At 37.1% G+C, this 22,210-nt stretch overlaps 1 pseudogene; it reads right to left on the bottom strand.

Moving 5' to 3' along the window:
- Nucleotides 1–20,587: 20,587 nt before the first annotated feature.
- Nucleotides 20,588–21,950, bottom strand: LOC101704415 (mitochondrial ribosome-associated GTPase 2 pseudogene; annotated as a pseudogene).
- Nucleotides 21,951–22,210: the final 260 nt, after the last annotated feature.

The raw sequence follows: 22,210 nt of genomic DNA, 5'->3' as shown, positions 1-22,210 counted from the left end.
CACTTTGGAGAGACCCTGAATTTTTTTTCCTTTTGAAGAGTGATGGCATTTTTAAAAAATTTAAGTGGGCTATTAAATTGATTATACTGAAGCTAGAAGTGTCTTTTCTTGGGGCATAGCTCAAGTATCAGTCAAGGGTTTTTGTTTTGTTCTTCATTTAACCTGTATGTCTCCCTCTCATCTGCACTATTCTCAATCTGTCTCAGGCATGCATGGTTCAGGAGTCGGCTAGTATTGAGCTAAGTTTAACAGAGAACTTGAGGCCTCTTCTACCAAGCTGTAGTTATTTTTTTTTCAAATGCTTCCCTCTAATTCTTCAGCTGCTATTATTTTTCAGAACCCTATCTTATTGATTTTAAGGATAGAGATAGAACAATATTTTTAAAATCAACTTCAGCTTGTCCTAAATTTATAAAACAGAAAATTCAGTGCATTGCAAGTCACTTGTTTTTTGGTGGTACTGGGATTGGACACAGTCATAGCTTAAGCATATCCCTGGTTTATTTTTTACATTTTGAGGCAGGGTCTCATTGAGTTGCTAAGTTGCCTAGGCTGCCCTTGAACTTGTAATCCTTCTGTCTTAGCCTCCCAAAGTGCTGAAATGTTCACGTTTTTTGAAGTTACTGGTTTTGTATTTGCCTACAGTTATAAGTAGATAGATTTAGGAATGTCAGTCTGATAAGATTGATTAGTCTTTCAAGGGACCAGAATCACTTCAAGCTAACTTGATCTTACATGCCATTAATATATATTTTAAAAGATGATAGGCACTGTAATAATTTTATAAGTTTCATTGAGGTATGATTTATATATCATAAAACTAACCCTTGTAAGATGTACAATTCAGTATTTTTATTGTACTCATTATACAACAAACCTTCAGTTAGTTCATTTTCATCATCTTAAAATTAAACTCTGCATTGGCAGTCCCTCCCCATTCATCTTCCCATCAGCTTTGTCAAGGGGCAAAACTAGCATGCTGGGGCCAGATCTGGACACACTCATTTTTTTAAGTTGTTATGCAAAGGAAGAATTAAGTAGAGACTGTAGCCCATTAGGCATAAACTGCTTACTACCTGGTCCTTTCAAAAAAAAGTTTTATGATTCATCAAGGACACCAAAACTCAATTTGCCCTACAAATTGCTAAACTAATCTCTGACTGTATAGATTTTCGTATCTTCAATATTTCATAAAAATAGAATCATATCATATATGTTCTTTTGTGATTGACTGGCTTCTTTCATTTAGGATAATGGTTTCAGAGTTCATCACTGTTGTACATGTTTCAGTAAGTCAGTCTTTTTTATTGCCAAATAATATTCCATTTTGTAGATATACCACTTGTCTGTTTATTCTTTCCTCAGCTGAAGAAGATTTGGTTTGTTTCTAATTTCTTTGCTATTGTGACTAGTACTGCTGTGAACATCCCTGCACAAGGTTTTATGTGGACATATGTTTTCAATGTTGGGACTGAAACCAGTATAAACCCACAAAGCTGAATGTTCTGAGAATCAACCATTTTATTTTTCTTGAATAGAGTTTCTGTGGATTGTTGCAAGCCTTTGGTTAATTTCCAGAGCACTTAAAAAGATGATTTGACAATTACTTACCAGCATTCTCATTGATTTTTATGGAGGGACGGACTTTTGAAGGTTCTTACTATTCCAATAAATGGAATAATTTATAAATATTTGTATTTCCTAGAATCCTGATATTTATGCACATCATAAAGTATTTCAAATAGAAATTTAAATGAATGTGATGAAAAGTAAATATAAATACAAATTTTAATATTCCTTGTTTTATCTCAAGAGATCACCTTCCAAGGACACAAGCTTGTCATTTTGTGGATTTCTGTGAGGTCTCATTTCTGGTATGACTGAGATTCCAAAAGAATCTGTCAGGACTTTTAAGTTTTATTAATTATAAATTCTGATAAGAAAGGTAATTATCAGTATGTTCTTAACAGCTTTTAAGTTGTATAAGTTCTACATGTTTAAATCTTCAAACACCGTGGGATATTGAGACATTTTGTATTTTTTAAATCAAGGGTAGTAATGAACACAATATCCCATGGAAGTTTAGGCCCTCAGAGAATAGAGGAGGTATCCACAAACTATAGTCTGTGGGCCAAATTCAGCATTCTGGGGCCACATCTGGACAAGCTCATTGTTTAAGATTACAACTCAAAAGAAGAGCTTAGTTATGACAGAGACTGCGTGACCCATAAGGGATAAAATGTTTACACTCTGGTCCTTTACAGAAAGTGTTCTGACTCATCAAGGAGAGCAAAACTCCGTTTACCCTGGACATTCATTGTTCTCCAGCCTTGGGATATATCCAAATCATTAACCATATTTATACAAATATTTGTAGTTTTCTTAAACTCTACCCACACCCTTGTAAATAATTCCTTTATTCAACTTTCTTAATTTATATTCATTGGAGCATTCATTCTAGCCTTCTTTTTCAACTGGAAATTGAGTATATCAATCTTTTCTACTCTTCTTAGATCAAAACTTTCCATCCACCTTTTCTCCATACTGAACTCTTTGTCTTCAAAAATATTATGTTTTTCAGTTTATGTTATCTTGATATTTAGTAATCCAACTTTCTCTTTTTTAACCAAGTTACTAATTAAATTGTAAACAGTTTGGGGTTAAGAAGACTATCTGTGGACATTAACTAGAACATTCCCTCTCAGTCGATTTGCTCTATGTATAACATTTGTGAGTGTTATTCAATCAGTTACTAATGTACTTAGTATTTGGTCTTGCCTGAATTTTAGCTGTTCTTTAATTTCTAAACACTCTGGTTCCTCTAAAGCTCCATGTTAATAAAAAAAGTTCAAGACTTCAGTCCTTACAAATATGTAGCCACTTTCTAGCTCCCAATATTCAGCTTCTGTCAGATAATACATAAAATTCAGATGTACTTCCCAAATGATAATCTAGTAAAGATGACAGCTTTTTCAAACATGGCTTCCTTTGTTTTTGCTATACTGGGGCTTGAACCCAGGGGCACTGTACCACTGAGCTACTTCCCATCCCTTTTATTGTTTAGTTTGAGACAGATTCTTGTTAAACTGGCCAAGTTGGCCTTGAACTTGTGATCCATCTACCTCAGACTCCCTAGCAGCTGGATTTACAGGTGTCCACCATGGCACCTAGCATTAGTTTAGCTTTATTTTGAAGCATCTTATAGTTCTGTGCTCATTCGATGTGCTCTCTTGAAGTGACATTTGCCTCTTTACTCTTGATCACACCTGTTGACATTAGGATACATTAATATATTAACAAGACCCCTTTTAAAATTTCCCCTTTTTCCCAGACTGCATCACACTCAGCAACCTAACAAAGGGAATTACAAACAACCTAAGGTACCTGGTGAAAAAACTCCATTGGGCATGACAGCAGGATATATAATTTTTGGGGGGGTGGGGGTACCAGGGATTAAACTCAGGACCTTGAGCTTGCGACATAGGCCTGGTGCCACTGAGCTAAATTCCCAGCCCTATGATATACAATGTAAAGTATGTAATACAGGCATATCTTCTTTTTTTTTTGGTACCGGGGATCGAACTCAGGTCTTTGCGCCTGCATAGCAGGCGGCGAAACCACTGCATGCATATCTTCTATTTGAAAAGTTCTCTACATCATGATTAAAGACAGGTTTTTCAAAATATCCCATATATAATTTGTTCATAATTGCTTTTATAGAATTGCTCATCAGAAATCTATCATTAAATCCTCTCCAGAGAGCACAATGCAAGTGATAAAATTGTTATTATTGTGTATATGAAGATTCATACTTATTTGTATAATTTTTTCAAACCTAAGTATAATATTTTTATGAATCAAAGTCAACTTTAAAACTAATATCTCTTTATGAAAAAGACACTGACAGGAGAAAGGAAAGCAAAAATTAACAGATTTCTTCAAGTTTGATGTCTAAGCTCTTTGATTCTGTGGAGAATGACCAGGAAGCATGTGCAGGTCGACTTCACTATTTGTGTTTCCTTAAAGCCTCGGCAGCAGATTAGTAAGCTAATGAAGAAAGAGGTCAACAGGGCACCGCAGATGAATGGGGAATTACTAGTACTAAACAATAATTCCTTTGCAGTTATTTGCCAGTGCCAAAATGTGATTATTTCAAAAATGAAAACAGTGGATTATAGAACATGCATTTTTGTTACTTTCCTTAAATAATGATGAATTCTGGTAATATTAATAATAAATATTTAATAAGCACTTACTATAGGTGCTTAAGAGCCAAGAAACATTTGCAAACATGCATAGCAAACAATTATTTGCATCATATTAGAGCACATAGTTTGTTGAGTAGCTTTGTGATGTATTCAGTGGCTTGTCTCATCATGCTAGGAAAGATCAACTTTGGATAAGCTTTGTAGAACTGGCATCCGGTCTGATTAAAGGGCATGTGTTTGGGGAATCTCTTGAACAGTTCTGCAAAGCACCTCCAATTTCTTGGATGTTTGGCAAGTTTTCATCTTTGGCTGGTTATGACCTTGGCTGTGAGATTTCCTTTACCTTGATGGAAATAGCTGTTCACTAAATAGTTTGTCCTACACGCTGATTATTATATCTTTGAAATTTTGAACCAGTTTTCCATTTGTGCAATGGGAAATAGCAATTCTTCCAAAATGACATATGGCAAAGGGCACTGCTATCATTGTTATGATCAGCCTTCACATTCACTTATCAGTATCAGCTCAATGAGTTCATCTTGCATCAATACGTAAAAATAGATAAAATAATGACATTCCTATTTCCAAATTTTTTGACCATCCTATATATGTTGGAGAATTTTCTAAGATTTTTTTTTTTTGCTTAGTTCCTATAAACAATGAGAATTTTTGGCTTCATTATTGTTTTCATCTCATAGAGGAACAAGTGAAGCACAGGGAGATTAAGTAATTTGCTCAAAATCACAGTCCTGGTAAGTGGGAAATTATGCTTCTTAGATTTGGTAAAAGATAATTAATTAAAGAGAAAAATGAGAGAAGAAATATTGGTTAGACTGCAGAGACTAATATTTTGCTGGGTGATTATATTACCTCATTAACCATTAATATAACTTGCTTTCTGGCTTAAGTATTAGATGTCAGAATTTTAGAAATGACAAAATGGTTTCCAGAGAACTTTTCTGATATCTGTACTACTCCATGCAAGTACTCTGTGGCTCTGAACAAATTTTAACATCTCTATGCCTTCAAAAACCAAAAAAATATTATTTTAACCATCTATCAGGTGAGCTGGGAATTTAAACACAATTTTTTTATTTCCTTGGAAGAAAATCATACTATAAAAACAAATTTGGGCTATTATAATGACAAGAGTGTGTGTACATTAATTTCCCCCTTATGTTCTTATTGCCAGCAGATGGAGGTCGAAATTGAATTGCTGCTGACTGTTGTCCCTTGTTATGGCCTGTGGAGATATGACAATTGAGGAAGAGCTTAGAAGAATGCCAAGTAGCAGAGCATGAAGTAGTGGGTGTGACACAGTGCCTTGGAAATTTTATGGCTGACAGCATTTGCCAAGGAAAAAAAATGTGCCTTCAATTGTAGCCTTGCAAATAGATTTCAACATCAACCATGGCCCCACGCTCACCTCAATTTGAGTTTCCTTTTAATACATGCATTTGACAAAATATATTCTTCTAATACCTATCTCATAAATTCCTCTGCAAAGTACCTAAATAACTAAATCACGCTTGAAGATTTTTTTTTTTTTTTGCAAATTTGGGCAGGAAGAGTAGGGGCAGGCCACATTAAATTTCTTATCTATCTTACTTACGATTCCTTTGGGTTTGTCTTACTTTTTGTTCATTTGACCAGAGATTTTTACTTAGGGAGTCCTTGGATGACTTTGAGTTCTGCCAGACCCATGGAAACAGGAAGCACAATATCATGCATGTTACAATATTCATCCTACCCCTTATGTGAGAATTCACTGCCTTTGCAAGATTCTCAAAGGGGCTTAGGACTTCAAAAAGCTTATGAATTCCTGTTTTGGATCTTTGGTTTATGGGGCAGTGAAACTTTGTATGTTTGCTTTAACGATTGAGACAGAGCATTTTATGTGAATGAGAACATGGGAATGGTAGAGAAAAACAGCTTGGAGGGCATTATTACCTTTCCCAATCTTCATTTCTTGTCATGAATTATTAATCATGAGGTAACACTTCATCTGATGCTTTGAAAACTCTCCCCCTGGTAAGAACAGCCTAATTGAATTGGAGGAAGTGGAGCAGGAAGAACTAAACGTGGACGTTGATGGTTTCACCAAAAGCAATTATACACCCTACAGCCTTCTCCACCTGTTTGAAAACCCAAGGCCCACTAATTCCCATGCCACAAGGGAATGGAAGGGAAAGTAGAAGAAAAATTAAATTGTTGAGCTGCAAGCATATCTTATCTTCCTTGGGAGAACTTTATTTGGCTAAGGGGTATATGGGGGGGCACGGCTAAGAAAGAGAGTAAGGGGCATGGAAAAGGGTCTGATTACTGGAGATGAGCATGTAAGCCACTCCAACCTCTCTGGGGTGCAGTTTGGCAACATAATGAAAATCTTAATGCAGTTAATATCTCTACCCAGTAATTTCAATATTAGGAGGTTTATTTTAGTAATGCATACATATCTAAAAATTTGAAATAATTTATGTGTAATAGAATATGAAGCAGCCATTAGGATCATGATGAAGTCATTTTTATAAGAAATTATATTTTGCTATAGTTTGTCTAAAGAAAGATAATAAACCAATATATATGTATTCAAAGCATAGTAAAATCCCACACTGATAAGAAATGTAATACTCTGGAGTCAGAGGTATGTGTCTTAAAGGCTATTTATACATCATATAAACAAAAAGAAAAGATCCTAAGAGGAAATACAGAAAATAACAACAAAAAAAATCCCATTGGATGGTGTAGGTGTAGTAAATTTGGCTGTGCTCATCTTTATTTTCAAGTATTTTTCTACAATAAGCATCTACTAATTTTGTCCTTCAGTGTACTAATAAGAGTTTAGACAAAATATTTTTGAAATTGTTCAGTCCTGCTCCAAACAGCCAGTTGTGTCAGCACTAGGAAATCCTTGCTGATGCCAACCCCGAAAGGCTGGATTCCACCTACCAGATGCTGGAGCAGACAGTGGCAGCAGAGGGGACCCCTTCCTCCCTCCAGATGGCAGGGAGAAGACTTGTGGGCTACTTCCCAGGCCTGACCCACTCCTTCCTATATACACCACAGGTCAAATCAGGAGGGTTTCAGCCAAGTTTGAATCTTGGATTCCTCTGTATCCCTAATACCTAGCACAATGCTCCATCCATGAGTATTGAGTCAATAAATGATTAAATGAACACATAAGTGAAGACCATCTAGAAAAAGACCAACCTAGCAGTCTTGGTTTCCTGAAAAGGAAACCTAGTGAATTCCAAGACTAGGAGACACAGTTTACGAAAAGTAACCAGAATAGAACAGGCATCGCCAATCAGGTAAGAAAAATGACTTAAAATTGGGCATGTGAGGATTTGGAAGTGCAAAAATGGAAGAAGGGAGCACTGCAAAAATAGCTGAATTGCAAAAGCAAAGATGGATTTTTGCAGTTATATTCTACCATTATAAATGACATTACTGTAGGGGTGGAGGGACAAAGGTTGTTTAGTTTGCAGAGAAGTGGATTCTTGAATGAGTGAAAATTAAATCTGCTGGGTGATTTGAAAGGGAGACAGCATACAGGATGATTTTAGCCACAGAAACAAGAATGGCCGTGTGCAATGATTTCTATTCAACCCCCTGGCTTCCTGGCCTAAGCTGATTATTATTAAGCATTTATGTGGCATTTCATATGTACAAGTACTTTACAATCATTTATTATTTATTCCTCACAACGTGAGAAAGCCACAAATCAAGGGCAGGGATAAAGTTAATACAATTTTATTAAACAAGAGGGGTGTGCCTAGCAGCAGGCTCAGCTACAACCAGGGAGTATGACCTCACAGGAGAGAAACAATGCGACAATTACTTTTTTTCCTTTTTGTTGCAATTTACACTTTTAATCAGTATTAAGTCAGGTGACCCTGCACACCTGGGAGAACTCCTGGGAGGCTGGCAACCTGGTGTGCCAACTCCAGGGAAACCCTGCCTCTGTCATTTCTATCATGAGAGTCTCCACCCCTGTTTCACCCCTTTCTTTCTCCTGCTTTCCAGCTTTTATTTATTTTCTGTTTCTCTTCTCTTCTTCACAGTCATACGTCACCTTTCTTTTCTTCTTCTTATATACCTATTTTCTTTGTTCCTCCTTTCATCTCCTTTTTCTTACTGCTTTCTTTGCTTCTTTTTCTGCTTCTCCATTTCTCTCTCTCTCTCTCTCTCTCTCTCTCTCTCTCTCTCTCTCTCTCTCCCTCTCTCTCTTTCTCTCTCTCTTCCCCTCCCTCCCTCACCCACACACCATAGAGAAGGAGCCAGCAGGCACAGCTACAGAAGGTCATTCCTTGATGAAATGGCACTCCTTCACTGCCTTCTTCTGAGACCTGACACATGGAAAATTTTAACTTGATTTGTACAGGGAGAATGATGCCAGTGTTAATCCAAGCTGCTTGGAAGGTCATTTAAAAACCATTCCAGGTTGTTTTACTCCCACTGCTAGTGTTCTTCAGGCACTTCTCATAAATGCTAATGAATAATTCACCTTGGTAGTATAGACAAACACAGACTGGTGGTGTTATTTGGAAATCATTCAAATTGACTAATTAGTCATTTCCCTTAGATTTTATTTAACAAAGAAAAAGGGACTTTCAGCTATTTGGTGAATCATACATCATTACATTGCTAAAAACTTAATAGTTCATAGTAATTTGGGGAAGGGCCAACCTAATTTAGTGAAAAAGCCTGAATAGTTGGACATTTGAAAATTATATATAAACTTACTACATCCTAGGGAGAATTTTACAAGACAGTAAACAAAAATATCATTGCTAGGGGTTTTAATAGCCAAATTTTGAGGAATGGCACAGAATCACTGTTATTCACCCATGTATTGAAAACAAAAAGCAGTAGATGAACTTTCACCCTAAAAATCTCTTCAAATACCAGTATATGTTCACCTACTGTGTGTTAGATACACTATTTTACATGCTGCGCACAGAGCAGAGAAGTGCCAAATGATCTTTGCTTTTGTGGAAATTGGATTACAGGTGCTATTTTGTAAAGAGAGAAAAATAACTGTTAGGATGATAGACTTCTTATAATGTCAAGTACAAGGCAGAAAAAAATAGAAACTGAGTACGTGTTTTGGGATGTGGTGGGTGCTGTTTTAAATACAGGAGCCAAAAAGAGCCCTGGGGAAGGTGGCAGAGTGGAGCCTGGACTCTTGAGAAGAAGCCAGGTAAGTGAAGATCTGTCCAAGGAGGTGGACGAGTGAGGTGAAAGAGCCCTCAGATGAAAGAAGGTCTGTATTGAAATGTCATGTGCTTTGAGCCTACTGAATAAAAGGGTGATGTGGGCCAGGGACAAAATTATGCCTCCTTTTGCTTATGAAATTCCTTGTACTTAACAAAGGAATTTTTCATCTCAGTAACTGAATCATCACAATTCTCAGTGACTGATATGACCAGGATGAGTTTGTTAAACTCTGACCAATGTATCTCTCTCATCTGAACACATTTCCTGTTTAGCCTGTAATCTTCTTACTCAGGTTAACAGACCTGAGTCTCCAATGTACCAATAAAGATAAAACTCAGAGAGTAAAGAAGTCACGTTCCTGGGTTTTTCACGTCACATTCTTGGCTTTTTCTTTCAGTGAATGACAGAAAATAACTGAAATAAGGTCATATTTCATCCTACATAATAATGTACATGCTTGAATTTTCTCCCCTAAGATGACAGAAAGATCAAGTCAGGTAGATAGAAGATATTTGCACTCTACTCATATCAACCCCAGCCAAACCTAGAAAAGGAACAACAGACGCCTTGAGTTATTCAGTGTCATTTTTGGAGCTGCAGTCCCTTTAACAAAGCTCTTCTTGCTGCCTTATTCCCTCAGGAGGAAGCCAGGACCTGCTCGGTTTAAATTGGTCCCTATTTCTGATATTTCTGAGGTCACCAGCCAATGACTTGAATTATAACACATACACTAAGGGGGACGTAAAGCTCAAGAGACATTTTTGTAGTCGGGTGGAGACAGACCTTGCAAATAGTGTTACATGGTATATGGAGGCTTTGATTTTAGAGACGGTATCAAAATATCAGACTAAACCAATATTAGAAATTGGAACATAGCTCCTCCACACTCTTCTTTTCCTTTTTTTCCCCTCCACCTGCTTCCTCTTTTCCCTCTTTCTCTACTGCATTCTAAATGGAGACTTTAGTAAACCATGACTGGGCCATCATAAATGTAATGCAGGAGTCAAACCATAGAATGTCTCCAAATCCCCAGTTCACTTTAGTGCCCTTTATTCTGGTCCCACTAGGGATGGGAAGCTCAGTCTCTCCACTCTGCACACTCCTGAATGAACTTAGCATCAAGGACTCATCTTTCCCCTAGACGTTGCTGTTTCTGCTCAATTCTGAGCTACTAGTTGGCATGTAATCCAACTGTATTTTTCTTGTCCTACCATATTACTGAATATTGATGTAATCTCCCAAAATACTACCTATTGACTGTTATGTATGTAGTAAATTTCATTGAGGGTTTTGTGTCAGAAGATGAGAGCAGGGAACATGGAATGAGTGAAAGGTAAGTAGATTACATTGTTATATCTCACAATCCACTTATGAAAGAATATTCAAGCTGGGCACTGAGGGAATCTGAGGCAGAAGGATTGCAAGCTCAAGTCCCACTTGTGCAATTTAGTAAGACTTTAATCTCAAGATTTTTAAAAAGGGCTGTAGAAATGGTTCAGTGGTAGAATCCTTGGGTTAGACAACAGTACCCTCCCCATAAGGAAAATTCAATAATTTTCTTTTTAAATTCCTTAGTTATTAGCAACTCTACGAAAGATATCTTTCCTTTCCACTTTCAAACTCTTTCCCCATGCTAGCTTTCCTTCCTCCAAAAGTCCTTTGATTTCATGGGTAGAATATGTTATCTATTTCTATTCCTTACACCAATCCATCAGGCCATACTTTAAGAACCAGGCAAAGACAAATGACAAGCAGGAGTATTTTACCAAAATAAATCCTCTACCCCATTACTTTCTACCAACAGCTCTTAAATTTCCTGCTTTTCTCTGAAGCCAGAAAGTTCCTCCTTTGGTGTTGTTTCTTAATTTTTTCTCTCAAAACAAGTTAGGAATCTGAGAGATTCTGGTGTATGTGTGTGTGTGTGTGTGTGTGTGTGTGTGTGCTCTCGCGCACATGTGTGTGTGTGTGTATTTCATGTATGTGAATACATGGGTTTATGCACATGTAAAAATGTAACTCGGTTTGGAAGTTTCAGTATAAGTAAAGGAAAAACTTTTGTCAATCCGAACAAACAAGTTTTTATTTTTTATGATACTCAACCCATTGATTTTCTCTTCATTTTAATGCGAAGATCTTGCAGGCAATAAAGAAAGAAAACTTGCCTTTCTCTTCATCCTCATCCCCCACAATTTCAAAGACAATTTATACATGATGATTCCAAGGAATTGTTTTACTCTTCTTCCTCCAAACGAAAAAGGACTTTCATCATAAATGAAAAAGATTGAGCACAGGTAGATTTCAAAATTTTAAAAAGTATCTTAAAGGCTAGTAGAGATCTATGAATTTTTAAAAATAATGTACTATGGTAAAGAATTTATGAAAAAGTAAAGAGTGGATAAATCCAAGGGTGTAATTTCACAGAATAATTTAAACTGTGAAGTGCTGTAGTCTTAGCAAGTCACTCTCTTACTAAAGGTGGAGAATAGTGTGTGTTCCATTTATACTTGACCTCATTGTCTTCACTACATGCAAATTCTGTGGTTGAAGGTGGACTGATAATATAAAAGTGTTTGTTAGAGATTCTTTTATTCTTACTTTTATGCTCTGAACTTTAATTTGTATGTAGTCTGTGCCTATTATCTGAGGTGAGCTTAATTTAAAAATATATACATACATATACACACTGACATTTATGTACACAACAGTCTGAATTTGCAAAATAGATAAATACAGACAGCATAGCCACATTTATAGAATTCAGCTAAATGCAGAGCTTTTCTTGCTGAAGTGGAAGCAGGTGTTAAAGAAAAGGTAGAAAAGGAAAACAGAACCTAACTTGGCCTGTATCTTGCCTCTAGTGCCCCTTTCTGTAAACATGCTTTCCAAACGACTGAAGTAGGAAGGAATTGTCCATATATTTATGTAGAATAAGCATGCCTCAAAGTGTTTTAAATAATTGTATATTGAATTTATTACAATATACCTCAATATCTGCTTTGAAATTCTATTCATTCTAATAAACTGTTTCCCTTGAGATTGTCTCTCCATGGTTCCATTGGACAAAGAATGATTAATGCCTAAAATGTTCCACTAGCACATCATTCCTAAACCTCACAGTGCTATTTGTGCTGCATTTATGACATGTGGACTTCTGAAAGCCAGAATCTTCTTTGTCTTTGTGTCTCTGAGCCTGGAACAGTGCCCGGATCAGAGTTAAACTGACTGGTGATCACATTTATCTTGGAGTTTTAAATAAGACACTAGGCTCATCTGTACAGCAAAGAGTAGGAAACTTTGATTTGAGTGTTCCAAAAATATGCTATTTCTCCCCTTCAAATTCAATTTGAATAGAGTGGTGTGTTATCAAATTAAATGTTTTCATTTATAGAATAAATTAAAATTATTTTTTCTTAATGCTTAACATTTTTTTGTGCTTCATTGACATAAGTAAAATGTTTGAGAGATTAGAATCTCAGACCTGTCAAATAATTAGTGTTGGAATCATTGAAATTTTTTTATTATTATAATATGGTTCAAATTAGAAATTAAAGAGAAAAAGTAGATACGAGGAAGTAATGAGATTAAAACAATCCTGTAATCAAAAATTGCAGCTTCTTTATTCTGCCATCTATGTAAAGTAATGGAGAAAATGTGAAGATAATTATAAGAACAAGAGGTTTAATAGATTCTAAAATCACAGGGTTGAACATTATCTCCCAAGATCCCTCTGTTACGAGCAGTTTGAATGAAATGTGGCTCTGATTTGCACTGAATGGAGAAGGTACAAACAATGACATTTCTGAGTGACCTGGGAAAGGTCATGGGAAATAAGATTGACTCTGGCTCCTCTCTGCTTGCCACCCGATGACCAGTTTTGATTTGGTTTGAAAATCCCCATTTAATTCATTTAAAGTTTTTCTAATAGCATAAAATTTGGGGCAGAAGAGCAACCACACATAAGGGAAGTCATCGTTGTTGCTGTACTGCTAATGTGAACAGTGTTCTGTGATAGATTGTTATAAATTGCTTGGAGCTTCCAGGTGCTGAATGGGAATGCACTTTACAGATTACAGCGCGTCATGCTCTTCCCATTTCCTATTATTCTAAAAGAAAAACTATGAAAAAGAAATGCTCCCTTCTTGTTTAATAATTAAACAGAAACATACTTCTTGCAGATCCTTTTGAAGTAATCATAAGGAGATTTTGAAATCTCAGCAAAGAGAGTGCCCCATATATTTCTTTTCCTTCTTTCTCTGATTCTATGCCATGGAAAGGTTGAAAAAAATCTCTTAGGTAGAAGACTACAAAACCTTTTGATTTTTTTTTAGCAAGTGTGGAAACTGAGTAGTCATAAGATTGATTTCTTAAAAATGCATAGTTACAATTTAAAAAGTGAGAGCAGCTTTGGAGGGGAACTGATTTGAAGCATCAGGTGCATACAAAATTCTAGAAAGGTCTAAATTAAAAATTGAATGATTTGAAAAAGTCTTAATCAAAATATTTATATGACATTAAGGCAAGGATAGATAAAACATATTTACTATTTACTGAGAAATATATTTACCCATTATAAATAAATATCTTATTCTCTAAAAATTTTCCTTTAAAATTGTTTAATTAAATGGTTATTATTTGCATTATACAGATGCTAAAATTGAAATAATTTTTATTATAACTTATAATTAGTATTTCTTTCTCTATCAGCCATAAAACACTTGTACTCACACACAGATACATGCACACATACCGTATCTTTGATCTACAGGTTTTTTGGCATAAATGAGAATGCCATTCCTAGTGTGACTAATCAAATATAATCACCATTATATCTATAGGTATTTAAATATCTGTAAATATTTTTAAAGAAATATCTGTACATAAATATCTGTAGGTATTTAAAGTGTTGGATGTCAGCACTGAAAACCCAAACCTAAGTTAGGTACTTGGACAGAAGGAGCAAGCATAGCATACCAAACGCTTCTGTCGGGCACCGCCCAGGGTTACTTGCTACCTCCTTTTTCCGTAGCTGATGCCCAAGTCATTTTAATTTCTGATTTTTCAAAGTGATTCCTGACAAAGCAAACAAAACTAGAGAGAAATCAGTACCATATTCAGAGGATGGCTCTGAAAGAAACTCATTTTACCTATGATTCAGAAGTACTAGAGTGGCTCTCAAAGAGGGCTTCAACCTTGTTTCCAATATTTTCATTTTGCAAGAGAAATGTGTTTGGGCCTTGTCTTAGTTACTTTTCTCTCATTGCGAGACAAAATACTCCACACCTAAAGTTAAAGGAGGAAAGGTTTGTTTAGCTCACAGTTTGGAGAGGCTTCAGTCCGTGATCAGCTGGGTCCAAAGCAAGGTGGATGGTACACACATGGTAGCCAAAGCAACAAGGGTCCTTAGCAGCTTCTTTCTGCCCTTTTATACTCTATCTAGGATCCTGGGATTAAGGCAGGGCCAAACCAATCAGTAGACTGATTTAGTAATCACCCACTGTAAATCCCAGCATCATACACCCTAAATCTCAGCATCACACACCCTAGATCCAGCCACCTCTGCAAAAGCCCCACCTATGATTGATTCAAGGAAGCTCTGAGGGGACAACTAGACGCAAACCACAACAGGCCTAATTTGTTGGATGAAAGTTTTCTATAAACTAATTACAGGTATTGGAAAATAGTTGCAAGGGGCTGTCACAGTACGCTATGTGGCTTTTCTCCTGCAGGCTCTCAGATACGGCCCAGCCTCTAAGGACAGGGCAAAGCAACTGACCTTATACAAAGCTCTGCATTCATGCCTGGAGCAGAGTGCACTGCTTACGAAGGAATGTATCTCCTTCCCAAAGGAAACCTATTTGAAAACATCTCACTTGGAGGTAAAACAGCCCACCTCTGGTGTATCTAACTTTTCCCCTTCCCAATAGTTAAATATCGTTTTTACAGATTAATGAATGCAAAACACATATTTTTCTCAAGACACAATATATAGGGTTGAATAAAAATGGTGTAAACCAATATTTTACACAGTTAGTTTGGATGATTGGACAAATGATCCACTGAATATTATAAATTTCCTTATTCTGATGAGTCAGCAGTCTGGGTGTTGGAAGGATGGATTGAACCAGGTACCTGGCAGAGAGGATATGTTAATAATAATCCTTGATTATAATAACCCTTCTCTAAAAACTCTGGTCTACACTTGTCCTTGTCAATGGAGGATAGATTTCTTGGATGTAGGCTAACGTGCTCTCATTGAACTATGCCCTTTTTGCTCAGTTTGGGAAATAGATCATTGTCTCTTAATAAAAAGTAAGCTTTCAGGAGACAGGAACCATCACGATTTCTCTCTCTTCTCTCTCCTCTCCTCACTCTTTCCTTTAACTTCTCTTTCCTCTCTCTTCTCTCTCCTCTCTCTCATTCCCTCCCTCTCTCTCTGTAATACCTGATGACTAATTGACAAATGAATCGGTGATTGAGTTAAATCAATATAATTTTTGAATTTACGTGATTGGGGAGGTAAATGAAAGTTTGCTGATTTTTCTATTATCTCAGAAAATAGAAATGGAGCTACTTTGTGAACTGCATAGCAATGTAAGTGTCATTATTGCTATTTTGGTGAAAATAATGAAAGTAAATAGTAACTATATGCCACCCATTAGTCTACAAATAAGGGATGCAGTGGTGACGAATGAGTCACACCACAACTAACTGAAATCACTACATGGAATTTCACTCTGGGGACTTCCACAAAGTTGACCCACTATACCCTAAAGCTTAGGAGCCTGACTGTGATACTATTGCTAAGGTGTTGACTTTGATATATTGCTTAGATGGTGCTAGCGTAGCTGTAGCAATAACTATTTCTATAAACCAACTTTTAAGTGGAACATGCACTATGTCAAGCCCTCTTTTGAAGTCTTATCATGAACTAACTTAATCCATTTTCTCCCTAATTAAAGGGGTAATATCTGCTTATTGTAGAAAACTTGAAATTATCAGGCAATTCCTGGTTATCATTAATAAATCATTCCTTTTAATACATCATTTTAATGATTATATAAACTTCAAAATATCATTCTGAGAAGTCCTATTTTTAGTAGGATGAATAATGCATTTACATATGTTTTTGTAATTAATACATTTGGTCTGCATTTATCATGTTCCATAAAATTTATTTTTTATGTATTTGGTTTTTTTTTTCCTTAGTTTTCTGTGTCTTGCTAAATAAACTGTACCTTGATTTTTTAAGCTTCTATATATGTTTGGAAGACAATTTATTTTTAATTCTGTCAATGACTGCATGTTAGTTTATGGCATATGTAATGCATCTATATTTATTAATTTATCAAAGATAAGGTAAAACAGATAACATTCATTCTTTTTGATGCCTAGTGGAGAATTTAGTGGGTTAGTCAATGTTATGCCACACCCTAATCTTTATTAATAATCTATGGTTTTAGATTCACACATTATTTTACAATTATTAATTTTACCCCAGAAATCTTTGTATTAGTTATTTTTGGAATCACAACCGAAATTCATAACCACTATGAAAAGCAATTCATACCTGCTCTATAAGCATATTTTATTATTATGAAATAATCTAATTTAATAAGAACAGTAAAAAATAATATGTTGAATACTTTAATATTATATACAGTGGTAACTAAAACATTTCATAGGATATTCTAAAACATTTCATATATAAAGTAAAATTCTTGGAGTAAATATCTATTTTTTAGCTACATTTTCATAGAGAAAGATCTGAAATACAAACACTGTAATTTACTCAGGTCAGAAAATTAAATTATTAAGTGCTCAAGCTGAGATTTAAAGCCACCACTCAAAGTATAAGGAACTCTGAATTCATAAACCACACTACACTGTACCACCACATGAATGTTTTACTTATCCATCAGTATTAATGTTGCATTTCATTATTTCAACACATAGTTGGTAAGTATATATATATATATGGCAATGTGTTGGGTAAAGTGATGAATCACTGCCCTTGTTGCCTAAAATGTGATGTTGATGAGATTCAATCACAGAAACTCTGATGCTCAAGTCAATAAATATTATGATAGAATTACAAAGTGCTAGGGATTAGCCCAACATTGGCTGCTCCTATTTGGGTATCACAGCAGACCCTGCAGAGAGAGAGCATTTTAAAGTGGAGACCTGAAAGGTGAGAAAATCAGTAGCGAAGGAAGGGAATATGATTGAAGAGTCATATCAGTTGCAATTTTTAAAGGGAAAAAATGAAAATGTCAGATATAAAGAAAGAGGAAAGATGGTAGATGAGACTGAAAAGATCCACATATTTGAGTTCATAGAACTTGCCTCTGCCCCGAACTTTTGCTTTTAATTCCTGAAATTTTCCTAATTTAGCTCATAGGGTTGGTACTCGTTTGTATCTTTTTATATTTGTCCACTGATGTGAGCATACACTATTTAGAGCAGGCATGTTGGGCACTGGAAATCATGTTGTAAAATTTTAAATGAAAATTTAGCTCCTAAAATTATTTAATATGTTGAAAAGAAAATTCTAAAGTTAGCAGCTCTGAATTTACATTTGTTGAACTGTTGGAAATAATGAGATGCTCAATGGAGCTCAAACCCCTGTCAAGTTATTACCATGTTCCTGTTGGTTTTTGAGAGATAGTCTCTGAAAAAGTCATTGGAATATTAATGAAAGTTTTATGACAAGATAAAAATCTTACAAGTAGAACAAAAAAACCCATGCATTAACCAAAAATAATGGTGGGGTGCAATTTTCATGGCTACTGAAATATTATTCTGGTTTTCATTAAGCTAAGAAGTGAAATGAGTATCTTGTAAAGATGTAAATGGAGGGCCTGGGGATTTAGCTCACTGGTGTCGCCGCCTGCCTCACAAGCTCAAGGTCCCAAGTTCGATCCCTGGTACAAAAAAAACCAAGATGGAAATGAATGGAGTTTGGCCCAGTTACACTGGTTTAGAAGAAGCACAAATCTTACTCTTATTTTCTACCATCAAAAATGGTGAACTGAGGCCGGGGATTTAGCTCAGTGGTTTTGCCACCTGCTGCACAAGCGCAGGGAACCAAGTTTGATCCCCAGTACCAAAACAAAACAAAACAAAAAAAACGGTGAACTGAATCTCAAATCTATGATAATTTCATTAAAAAATTATACTACAAATAATACAGGAGAAAAATTAACAATATAGTCCAAATAGAAGACTACATATTTAAATATTATATAACTATAATGATCAAGGGTGGAAATGATGGCTCATGACATTTTTAGAGATTAAAAACTGGTATTTGTGGGCCTTGTATGTGCAAGGTCCTCAGTTTGATCTCTGGTACCACCAAAAAAAACCCAAAAACGAAAACAAAAAACTGGTATTTGTAATGAATAAATATTAACTTCTGCCTTTTATATATTTTCAAAATAAATACAATTTATTTTTAAACCAAGTATATCAGCAAATATAATTGAAAGTCTGATTTCAGAGAAATGATATAAACAATGAGGAAATGTATATCATACTTGTAATGAAAACCATAGATACACTTATCTGCTCACCTCATTTTCTTCCAAAACCAAAACCTTCTCATCCTTCAATAGATAATGAGAAATTCAGGGGGTGGTAGACAGAAATGGAGGTAGTATCATATAAAGTATCTTAAGAGGGACATGGGACCTTTTGTCCTTAAATGAAATAAAATTGATTTTACTGAGTGTAAACCAGGCCCATGATAGTCTCTCAGTCAGAAGGAGGGGAGTGATTAAAAGCATAGAACCTGGATTTAGAAAGGGTCCTGAATCTGCCATTTACCTATAAGCAAGCACTTTGCCCACCTGTCTCAGTTTTCTCATGTGCTAAAATGGAAACTAAATATCTAACTCTCAGATTGTTGCCAAGATTAAAAGAATGTGTACGTAAAGCTCTGAGTTCAGTGGCACCTGTAGACTTTACAAAAAATGATTAGATCATAAGGCACCAACAATGCATATATAATCATGATGATCATGTAGAAAGAAAGCCTCAATTAAATGGAGATGTATAATCATCTCTTTTTTTACAGTGGTTGCCTGATATTCTTTAGTTGGAAATATTTAGAAACTAGACGGTGTCAGTCTGAGATAGCAGCAAGAGCTGCTGTATTCAGGAAGAGCAGGAGGAAAGCTGGGGATGAGTCTGTAGCAACAGGTAACTTAAAGCTCAGTGCTGTTAGGAAGTGAGAACCCAGAATAAGGAATAAGGAATTCTGGGAACTGCTACAGCAGTTGCTGTCATGGGCTGTCAAATCTGGGGAGTCTTCTTTCTCCCTATTTGCTCTTGGATACATGGGTACCATTTACATCCTTCTCAAGCCTTCTTCCTCCAGAAATAATTTATCCACTTGGCTTCTGGGACACTGTTCTCTTAGTTTTCCTCCTACCTTGCTGACTGCTAGTCCTTAGCAACCTTTGCTCAATTACACACTATGCTTTCAACTTCTGAGTAAAGGAACCCCTTAGAGCGTCTCCTTAGAATCCTCCTTTTCTTTATTCTGTGCTTACTGCCTGGATGAACTTCCCTGGTCAGGTGCTTTGAATATGAACTACACACTGAAAGCCCACACTGCCAGCTCAGCTCTGCCTTCTCCCGTCAGCCACCCACGTGCTCATCTTTCCACTGGTGTATCTGATCAGCATCTCAAACTTCACATAGGAAACATTGTTCCTCCCCATACATCCCACACCTTGTCTTTGTTAGATTATTAAATTCCAACTCCATTTTGTATTTACTCAGTTCTCCAAACAGAGATTCCTCCTTGATTTATATTTTTTCCTTCATACTCTTAAGTGCAACAGACCAAAAAAATTCTCTCAGCTCGATGTCCAAACATATCCAGTGAATTACCTCTTTCACCACTTCTACTCCACTGTTATTCCCTCCTCCACCCTCACCCCAATCCTGGGGTCCACGCCACCATCTCCTCTCTCTCCTGGACAACGATGATGATGATGATGATGATGATGATATATTTAATTTACAAGCACATTCTCTTATGCATTCAAAGCCACCCATGTTTTACAACCTAGTTTGCTTGTGCAGCAGCCTGGAGGCCCCTGTGCTAGCCTCCTTCCTTGGGGCCCAGTGCTGCTGTCTCCTGCTACCAATTTTCAGCCCTGCCCCAGCTCAGGTTCCACATGGGGATCATAGAGTACTTTCATGTGGAGCAACAGTTACTCCAGATTCTCCCCAATCAGTGCCAATGACCTCCTGTCCCAGGTGGGCCTGGAGCTGGTGCAGACCAGCTCTGGCCTGAGGTAGATAATCTAATTTCCAATGATTATGTGAGGTCTCTCAGATAGGCCTTCTTCATACTTTTCTAGGTCATATTTTAAATGCTCAAACTGAGTCCATGGCTCTGGCAAGGAAAAGGCCACCCCCAAACAAGAGGAAGCATCAGCACTCCATGTGCCTGAGGAAACTGAACCCCAGGCCCCTGATCTGCTGGGCCTTGGATGATCCCCCGGATGTCTGCTACTTCTACCTGCAGGAACAATGCCCACATGGGGATTCAGGGAGGTGAATGAGTAGGACACCACAGCGGGTTTTGCATTCATTTGCAATGGCTCAGAGGAGCGAGGACTTCCCAGCGTTGGGGAACCCAACCATCCCAGTGTGGGTGGAAGCTCCAGGTGGAAGAATATGCTCCTTACCCAGCTCTCCAGGGTGCAAGTCACAAGGGGTGTGTTTGTCGTTAGGCAGGAAAAAGTGGCTTCCTTTCCCTCCTGTGCCCACCAGTGCAATACCTAGTCGGCTCAGGTCAGCCATGATGTCTCTCCCTCCTCAACTAAGATGCCCAGGAGACCAGATGTAGAGAGCAGCACCACCTCACCAGAGCAGTTTTTCCTGCCACCATCTTCTCCATTGAAACTCTGTTATAATGACAAGACTAATGACAGGGATTTGACTTTCTGGTCAACTCTCAGGATGACTTGGCCACTGCTACCTCCATCCTGGATCTCCAAATGGGCCTCCAAACTACTTTCAAGGGCTCGCTGTGGAAGCAGCTCATGCCAGAGCTTCCACTTCCTCCATGGACAACCACTCTCCGATGGTCCACAAAATGCATTTTCAGTTTCTTCTCAGATAGCAGCTTCTTTCCGAGGAGCTCCCATTGGTTGGTGTAGTCTGCACAGCCCACTGAGAGTGGCCTGGGTGTAGGCCCCTGGGCTTGAGGCCAGTCTGTGTGGATGTAGCCCCCCACGTCACTCCCTCCAACATGGTCCAACATCTTGCTGAGAAAAGCCGCACAAGCATCATGGCCCCAAGGTCAAAGAGCTGTTAGGTGGTGGTGGGGTGTGTGTGTGTGTGTGTGTGTGTGTGTGTTTGTGTGTGTGTGTAAAATAGGTGGTTAAGGTTCTTGAACATTGGACACCTGGTATCCATCCCAGAAGTGCTAGAAAACAGGCCTCACTCACACTGGTGATGTTAAACCTGCTAGATGTCCGACACACTAATTGGTGTTCTCTAAAATCGAACAATGAATTCTAGGAACCACGGAGGGTAGGAGTAGGAAGAATTTATTGAGAGAAATATTGGTTCTGTCTAAAAAAGACAGAAGGGGCCCAGAAAGTGGGTTGCCCTCTCCTGGATTTTTTCCACAGTCTTCCACATGATTTCCCAATTGCAATTACTGTCCCACTACCGTGTATTCACAAACAGCAGCTAGAAGTAAGTTAGGCAATATCACTTCTCTGATCAAAATACTCCAAGGTTTTTAATATTAACCAGAA

This window comes from Heterocephalus glaber, unplaced genomic scaffold, assembly GCF_053883595.1.
Source record: "Heterocephalus glaber isolate CG9 unplaced genomic scaffold, H.glaber_assembly_v1.0 deba00001442, whole genome shotgun sequence".
NCBI classification, from domain to species: domain Eukaryota; kingdom Metazoa; phylum Chordata; class Mammalia; order Rodentia; family Bathyergidae; genus Heterocephalus; species Heterocephalus glaber.
Note: the sequence above shows the minus strand (reverse complement) of the source record. Positions and strands in the feature narration are given on the sequence as shown.